Source organism: Odocoileus virginianus, chromosome 32 (genome assembly GCF_023699985.2).
Source record: "Odocoileus virginianus isolate 20LAN1187 ecotype Illinois chromosome 32, Ovbor_1.2, whole genome shotgun sequence".
In the NCBI taxonomy this organism is placed as follows: Eukaryota; Metazoa; Chordata; class Mammalia; order Artiodactyla; family Cervidae; genus Odocoileus; species Odocoileus virginianus.
In genome coordinates this window covers 26584257-26593868 of record NC_069705.1, presented here as the reverse complement: position 1 = coordinate 26593868, position 9612 = coordinate 26584257, and the positions used below count along the sequence as shown (strand labels likewise).

Genomic DNA, 9612 nt, shown 5'->3' with positions numbered 1-9612 from the left:
CTCCCATGCCTGTCAAAGACATAAGCACATCCTAGAAGAAGACAGATCCCTAGCCCAAACACACCTAGGGAGATTGTTAGCTAATTAATTAGATGCTGTCCCATAAGACATGGAATTTGAACCAGATGAGTGATCCTGGTGGGAAATACTGTCTATCACTTCTAAATGAGAGAGATAAGTTTAGTATAAGTGTTAGTCATTCAGTTGTTTCCAACTCTTTGTGATCCCACGGACTGCAGCCGGCCAGGCCCCTCAGTCTGTGGAATTCTCTAGGAAAGAATACTGGCGTGGGTTGCCATTCCCTTCTCTAGAGGTCTCCCCAACCCAGGGATTGAACCTGGGTCTCCCAGCTTGCAGGCAGATTCATTACCATCTGAACTACCAGGGAAGCCTGAATGAGAGAGAAGCCAGCATTCATCTGCCTTACTGAAAGGTTGAGTCCACCTTCCCATCTAGCTTTCTCAATCCTCTCTTTGTCTACAATGCTCTAACTTTTTCTGACTGCATATAAGTAAGTGCAAAATACTTGAAAATTGTACAAAACTGTAAGAAAACTATGTAAAAGTCACTTTGAAATGTTATCACACTGGCACAATCTCTGTTAAGATCTTGGCCTCTCTACTTCATATCCTTCTGTGAACATACAAGTAAATACAGATGAATTTTACATAAATGAGATCATATTGTACTCCCTGTGTACATCTTTGAAATGTTTAATGTTGTCCTTTTTTTTTTACTGCCCCTCCCCTTACCAAGTTTTTCATTATCATAACATTCTCTGAGAATATCTTTTTGTGGGTATTTCTCTCTCTCTCTGCCTGCAGAGTTGCCTTAAGAATGAGACCACAAGCATTCATGTACCCAACCACCTCACTTAAACTATTACCAATACAATGGATATTTCTTCTTCATCCTTCCCCCAGTGGCATCCTCTACACTTGTATTAACCACTATCCTAACCTGGGGCTTCTCATTCATGGGAAAGAATCTGTGTGTCATATACCTCTTTGTCCCTCAACAATATATAACACTATCTTAAATGTTTCAACCTTCATGGAAACGCTCTTTTTTCCATTTAACATGGAGATGAGGAACTCTAGTTTATTCATTTTGGGTACTCTGTGTTCTATGAACACACATCTAGTTATTTATCTGTTCCCTTGTTAAGGGACTTTAATATCATTTCCAGCCTTTTGCTATCCTGAGGTGTGTTGCTGTGAACATTCTTCCCAGGTTGAGAGGGGGCACCGCACCACAGGTTTGGGCACAGATCCCAGTGTCAGATTTCGTGAATTTGATGTATGGCGATCCATTCCGTAGCTGAGCAAACTCGGCCAAGTTGTTTAGTCTCTCTGGGCCTCAGCTTCCCATTTTAAAATGGAGATAATAATGCCTACTTCATAGAAATATTAAGAAGATTATTAGCCTGATGCATATGTAACTGTGATTTTTCTAGGTCAAAAATAGTCAAATATCAGCATTTTCAAATGGTGCAATGTGATAAAGGAGCTACTATATATAATATGCTTATGGTTGTACCTGTACTTAAATTGGAGAAGGAAATGGCAACTGACTCCAGTAATCCTACTGGACAGAATTCCACGGACAGAAGAGCCTGGTGGACTACAGTCTATGGGGTTGCAAAGAGTCGGACATGACTGAGCATGCATGTATGCACGTACATAAATACTCAGTAAACATCAATTGTGACGACAATAATGATGATGATGTCTCTTTGTATATTTACATATCAGAGTTCCTTTGGCCTGTGCATGTGGGAATAGAACTGCAGGGTCACAGGATCTATATAACATCAATGCTTACTTCCAAAATATTCTGCAGAGATTTCCTACCCAAAATATTTCCTATTTTTACCTTTCCCTATGTTTGGTTCTTCTTTAATATATTTCAATAAAGTTTATAATATTGTTCATAAAGGTTAAGTTTTTTCCTCCTCTGTCCCCTGCCCTACCCCCTCCTCCTCCTTCCATTGTCAATAAAATATTTTAAAATTATACATTCTAGATATTGATTCTGATATATAACAATTCATTCAATGGTAGCTGTAGTGTCAGTCACTCAATCATGTCTGACTCTTTGTAATCTCACAAACTGTAGCCGCCAGGCTCCTCTGTCCATGGGATTTTCCAGACAAGAATATTAGAGTGGGTAGCCATTCCCTTCTCCAGGGGATCTTCCCAACTCAGAGATCAAACACAGGTCTCCTATATTGCAGGCAGATTCATGACCATCTGAGCTATGGGGGAAGTCCATTTGATGGTGGGGAGGTTTTAATATTCCAGATTCAAAGGCTCACATCCTCTGATAGTAAGGTAAGAGAGAATTCTGAGACTCTATTCAGGTCTTGTGACTATTTCATATTTTTGATAGATCATCATGACCTTCCTGAGTCAATGATTAGACAGTCAAATGATCAAACACCATTTTTGCTTTTATGGGTCAGAAAAGCTCTTTGCTACTCTCTCACTAGGATGGCCACCCAGAGGTCTTGAACACTGTTCCTTTGGATTTCTTTTAGCTCCCAGAGGAGAAGAGTCTGCTCTAACCCTGCACCCAGAGGCCCAGAGGGAGCCCTTGGTTTTATTTGCTCTCTGCTACCAGCCCTCTTCTCAGCTGGTCCCAGCAACTGCAAGTGGTGGCTGAATTGAGCTGCCATCTTCCCAAATCCCTCTCCATTATTCTGTATTTTCCTCTCTCCATTCAAAGGATCAAGAGATTCACTCCATTGCATAATATAAGTTCTTTAAGTCCCAAGATTCTTAGTTCCACCTAAGAATAGATACATACTGTTGAGAATGGCCAATTAAACCAAAATTTCATTAGTTACATGAGCAATGATATGACCTAGGAATTTGTTAGTAATAAGGGAATGCTAAGTTAATATAAGCAACTATTAGTAACAAGCATTGTGAATAGTTTCAGGATAATGCATAGCAAACAATTTAATGTCAAATGATTAAATATTAAAATTAAATAAATTTATTAGAATTAGAAAAGAGATAACTACAAAGAGAATTTCCATAACAAAGCACAGAGTAGAATATTTTTCCAGATATATGTGTATCATATTTGAAAGAAATATAATTATCTAAAATGTAATTCTATCTGTAATTTTCTTATGCTAGGAATTATTCTCTTTTTCATTTTTTCCTAAATCTATCTTTTCCCTATCTATTGGACCTTTTCCCATCAGCACTGAAATCTAATTTAGTGTTTGCCATTCTTAAAAATAAGAACAAAGAGACTGCCTGCAAGCATAGTTTTCTCTCCACCTTTCAAGGCCAACTATTCTGAAAGCATTAATTAGCTTCCGTCTCAGCTTCAGCGCCCATCTACTCCTAGCCTATCTCATGACGCCTCACCAGAGTCACGCGCTCTACACCGAGCCGGCATTCACTGAGGTCACTTGCCCTCTTCCTCGGGGCACCCTGGAGTCCTCATCTCCCTGAACCTCCTGGAAGCTCCCCGCCCCACAGCACCCCTCTCAGGCCCTCCTCCCCCTCCAGCTTCTCCTCCTCTGCAGTAATCTCTTTGCCAGACTCTGCTTCTCTCTCCAGCCACAAAGCCCAGGGCTTTCTTTTTCATCCTAGGCACATACATTTTGTTTCCAGAACATTCTAGACTCTTCTCCACAAGCTGTTCCCTCTTCTTGTAAGGTTCTTCCTTAGTTTTTCACATGGAAATACTTACCCAGCTGAAATGCTATTTGAAAGGGAGGCCCCCTCTGACCTCCCAGCCTGATAAGGTCCACCTATCATATATTCTCCTTGCAATCAATGATTGCCTTTCACTAAATATATATAAACATGTATACATGTATATGATAGCATTGTTATAATTTTGACAAAATAAACATTCATGTAAGAATGTGTTGGATGTTTGTCACAACTAAATTCTAAGCTCCATTAAATCATAAACTAACTTTCTTATTCATTCCTACATCTCCGTAACTAGCATATAGTAGCACAGTAAAATATTACACTTTTTAATTTAATAATTGTATTAAAAAAACTTTTTTACATATAACCCATACAGAAAAGAACATGTGGAAGGAAAACTAAAATAAAATTTTCCTACTTACAGACAGATCCATTGGAATCTTTCCTTGGATTGAGAGCATCCTTTGCTGTGAAGAGAAATGGATGCTATGTCCAGATGGTACTCCACTAATACTGGTATAATTTGCCTCATGGTTCATATCATTGAGTTTTTAAAATATTTCAGTATACTGATATATCTAAATGGAAACTTTTATCTGAAATTGGCTGTATTTTCATGTGAGTTTTATCATTCTTGAAGAAAAGGTAAGGTGCTTTCCCATCAGAGTGATTTATCATTCTGAATTGTTAGTTGCTCCATCATGTCTGACTCTGTGCAACCCCATGGACTGTAGCCCAGCAGGCTCCTCTGTTCATGGGATTTTCCAGGCAAGAATACTGGAGTGGATTGCCATATCCTTCCCTAGGGGACAGTCCCGACCCAGGGATCAAACCTGGGTTTCCTGCATTGCAGACGGATTCTTCACTGTCTGAGCCACCGGGGAAGCCGACATTCTGAATGAAAATTATTCAGAATGTTTAACAATTAAAATTGTTCAGACAGAAGCAAAAAGTCAAGGTAGATTTATGAGAATATTTAATAGAAGCTTTTTCTGTGTTATCACTGATAGGAAGTTTATGTTCTTTCTTATTATAGGATGGGAAAACCTCACTTTGCACAGAAATCTGTGATGTTTCCGATTCAGAGTTCTACATACTGTCACTTCCCAAAAGAGCAAGACAGTCATTCCATTACATGGGACATTTCCAACTGGGCTGAGAAAGAAACACTGAGACTATTCTTTGGAGAACTATTCAACTCTGGGAAAGGATTATGTAACCTAATAAGTTCATTAAAAATTTTTTTTTCATTTTATATGTTTCTCAGGAAAAAAGTTCTTGCGTGTAGTCGTTAGACAAGGATCATAATCCTCATTGGTAATATGTGATACTTAGCAGATGTATATTGGCTCTGCTAAATGGCTTGTAAGATATTAAAATTAATTCTATGAATAATACAATAACATGATTTTAAAACAAGAAGAAAATGATGGGAATAATGAGAATGCAGTATATAATCTTCAAGGAAAAGTTATAAATATGGACTTAAACCACAGGTACACAGACATTTTTATCGTTTTTGCATCCCTATGCCATAATATGAATGCCAGAGGCTCCTGTCCTAAATTATCATTACTGCAGCTTTTGTCTTCTTTGTGCTTAAAGAATTTGAAAGCTGCTATTTCTTACTCTGCTTCAAAGCACCTACCTCAAGGTGGGCATGCTGTATTAATTGAGGTGACAGGGTGCCTGTAATAAGTCACGGCTTCTCCACTCTGTATCCTGTAGATCAGATACATTTTATAAGCCTCAGAAAGGTGGTGATGAGCAAACGTCTTACAGAATTACCCAGCTGCAGAACCCATCTAAAATATTTCAGAATATCAGCTAGTTATCTTTCTTTTATATGTAATTTAGAAAGATGGTAATCATCTTTCATTCTCTTACCCTCCTTCCCTTCCTCCCTCCCTACTTACCCATCCACTTAACCTATTTATCAACCATCTCTCTCTATATGTACCCCCATCCAATCTCTCCCTAATATGCTGTTTGTCTTTGTAGTACTCATCGATACCAGCACTAAGTTAGTAAGTGTTAGTTGCTCAGTCATGTCTGACTCTTTGTGACCCGTGGTCTGTCCATGGAATTGTCTAGGCAAGAATACTGGAGTGGTCCACCATTCCCTTCTCCAGGGGATCTTCCCTACCAAGCAATTGAACCTGGGTCTCCTGTATTGCAGGTAGATTCTTTATCAGCTGAGCTACCAGGGAAGCCCTCCAGCACTAAAAGAACTTCTATGATGCTGGTGATATTCCATATTTGGTAGCAACCAGTAGTTACACTTGAGCAATTGAATTATTTCAAGCTGTTGGGCACTTGAAATGCAGCTAGTGCAAATGGAGAAAGTGAATCCTACCTATTCAATTTTAATTAATTTAAATATGCATTTAAATAACCGATATGGCTAGTGGCTAGGATATAAATATGAACAAAAGGCAACCCTGATCTTTGGAACATCACATTCCAGGGCGCTTTTACTTACAGCATCCTATACCAGATATTTGCAGTTTTCTTGTGTTCGCAAATAGAATGCTCCTTGTCACACATGAGTTCAACAAACTAAAAAGATAATAGAAAGTCAAGACAGATACAGCAAATTTATATATGCATAAATAAAGAGACTCAAGACAGCAACAAAATGCAGTGCTAAAAAACACATTAAACAAGAGAATGGAGTAAGTAGGTTTAGCTGAAGACATTCATTTTCCCAGTGTTTTATATCCTCCTTGAAATAAATTTTATTGATGGGTCCAGACATTTTTCCAGGCCAGGATCTTCTATCATCTAGTTGTGTGACACCAAACAGCTAAACTGATTGTTCTCCATGAGCCCTGAGTGACCAAAACTAGGTGTGGGGTCAGTCATCTATAAAAACCTCCTGCTATAACACTGCAGAAGTCAAGCTCTTGGAGACTTTTTCCATGACATCTTTAATTTACTACATAGTTTACTATGTTTTAAATATTAATCTAGAGATGTGGGAGAAATACTTAAGTCTTCTCCATGTCTTTATATTTGCAGTATTTTTAACACAGATACTAAGTACAGTCTTAGATTGTTGTGAGAAAGCAAGACACAGACAAGGAGAGACAGAGAAGGCTAAACTGAAACTATAATTAATTTTCAATTTTAGACAACTTTTCTTTTGGCAGAAGGATGGTCTCCAAGTACAACTGTGTGTGTTGATACAGCGTGGTCTTTCATCATACAAACCACAACGCCCCTAGAAGCATGGGATCACTACGCCTTTACTGGTCTATAGGTGCTCCCTATGGCTCCCGCTAAAAAGACGGCCTTTTGAGAATATGCTGTGAGTGTCTTCTAGAAAAGAGTCTGTGTAAGGAACTGTTTGTCTAAACCATATCCATCTTGCTTTCTTAGAAAATTTTCCATAAATATTTAGGAGCTAAGGTCTGGTGTGGTGTCTAGACTATTATGAAGGAAACTCCCACCTGTGTTTACTTAATAAAGCGATACTGTGGTTCCCAGAGTTTGGACAGCCCACGAGTTGCTTTTTTCTTATAATTTTGAGTAATTGTGGTATTTAATTTCCCTTTTCCCAGCCACTGAATATCTCAAAGAGTTATTATTTCTTCTTTCTCTACTTTCAGGAAAGATTTATAGTGGCATTAAACACATTCAGTAATTGTGATAGTCACTTTTGTAGATAGAAAGCCTAATTCAATTGTTCCTGTATAGAAAAGATGTTCAGTCAGTTCTCTATTATCCCCACTAATGGATGGAAGCAATCGAGCAGATAATTTAACTCACCAAAAGGACCAAAATCCATTTTATATTTCACTCTGGAATATGCTTTCATATTTACATTTGAATGCGGGCATGACTGATGTTCAGCCATTCAATCTAAATGATGAAAGCAAACGAGTGGAAGGCCTATCAGGAGGCGCGGGACTGAGGCCTGGGTCAGACCTGCCTCGCTCTCCTCAGTAGTCTAACCTTCACAATTCATCGCTGAAAATGGAATGCGTCACTTACCATACTGATGAGAAACAGGAGGCTGGAGCAGAATTTCCTTATTTCTCTAAGTTTCTGGCTCAGATCTTTCCTGGGATAGAGAGACAATTAAGCATTCTGGTTTAGACCATTTCTTTTCCAGTTTCTGCTGGAAGAGAAAGGTTTAATTACCCATGAAAGTGAAAGTGCCAGTCGCTCAGTCATGCCTGACTCTTCGTGACTCCATGGACTGTGGCCTGTGAGGCTCCTCTGTCCATGAAATTCTCCAGGCAAGAATACCGGAGCGGGTAGCAATTCCCTTCTCCAGGGGATCTTCCCAACCCAGAGTCCGAACCTGGGTCTCCTGCATTGCAGGCAGGTTCTTCACCATCTGAGCACCAGGGACACCCAGAGTAGATGATAAAACCAATAAGATTCTGTATCAATATCACTTTGAAAGGCAAGTGAAGAAGCCCCGAGGCCATGCTTTGCTTCTACTTGTTAAATATTTCTATAACTACACTGCACAACGCAGACGCTTGTCTTCTTTCTCAGCCTATTGTAACAGGGCAGCAACCACTGTAGGAATTTCACAAACTCTACAGAGGATGCTGCCTGTGTGTTAAAGCTGTTCACACACAGGTACATTTATTACTTTGCTAATGAAAATTCCTGGTATTATTTTGCCAATAATAATCAAAATTGTGATCATAAACATTATATATTTAGATAAAATAAAAAGTCTTTTACCATTTGGGAAAAAGTGAATTTAAGTGTCCAGATGGCAACCCACTCCAGTACTCTTGCCTGGAAAATCCCACGGATGGAGGAGCCTGGTAGGCTGCAATCCATGGGGTCGCGAAGAGTCAGACACGACTAAGCGACGTCACTTTCACTTTTCACCTTCATGCATTGGAGAGGGAAATGGCAACCCAGTGCTCTTGCCTGGAGCCTGATGGGCTGCCGTCTATGGGGTTGCACAGAGTCAGACATGACTGAAGCGACTTAGCAGCAGCAGCAGCAGATATCTTTGCAAGTGTATTGAAAAGTAAACTGCTTTTGTGGTAACATGAACATACCCACATACAACTTTTTTAAAGGACTTTTTCTTGCCAAGAAATAGGCATCAAAAGGGACTCTTCAGGGACTTCTGTGGTAATCCTGTGGTTAAGAATCTGCCTGCTAATGTAGTGGACACAGGTTCGACCCTGGCCCGGGAAGATTCCACGTGCCACAAGGAACTGAGCCTGCATGTCAGTTACTGAACCACAAGCACAACACCCAGAGACCAGCCCCGACTCTCTGCGACTAGAGAAAGCCTGCGAGCAGCAAAGAAATCCAGCACAGCCAAAAATACATTTTTTTAAAAAGTATTTCAACTATTATTCATCCTTAAATTTGTGAAGAAAAAAGACTATAATCTGTATATTTTTGTTCTTGCCTAGGCAAGAATACTGAAGTGGATAGCCATTCCCTTCTCCAGAGGATCTTTTCAATCTGGGGATCGAACCCAGGTCTCCTGCATTCCAGGAAGATTCTTTAACATCTGAGACACCAAGGAAGCCCTAGTTTGATACATTGATGCAAATATGGTGGATTTGCCCACAAATCTTCTTTCTGAGGAAGTCAATTATTAATATCTTCTAATATTCTAGAATGACTGCAATATATAAATTTCATTTAAAACCTGATGAAAAAATGTTGAAGTATATGTTTAAGTAATCCATAAATTCATAAATCAGATCAACATCTATTCCATTGTAAGATGGCTGATTACAAAATATTTTCACTGGACTTTGTCTATGATGATGCTACGAGAACATATTTCTTTTATCGTGAGAACAAGTTCCAGAGAAAATGTTGAAACCCCGTCAGCTGTATCCCTTAATGTTAACTTCAGTTTTGATCATAATATCCCTGGGTCTCTTTATCTCTTTATCTTAATTTTATAACTTAATACTGACATCACCATTTTTTT

General features: G+C 39.1%; 1 long non-coding RNA gene across 1 annotated transcript; it reads right to left on the bottom strand.

The window, feature by feature from the left end:
* Positions 1-4058: 4058 nt before the first annotated feature.
* LOC110135091 (uncharacterized) lies at positions 4059-7748 on the bottom strand. The gene is made up of 4 exons (XR_002313260.2): positions 7677-7748; positions 6163-6239; positions 5329-5402; positions 4059-4147 (listed from the first exon to the last, which is right to left on the bottom strand). It is a non-coding gene; the product is annotated as an uncharacterized lncRNA (long non-coding RNA).
* Positions 7749-9612: the final 1864 nt, after the last annotated feature.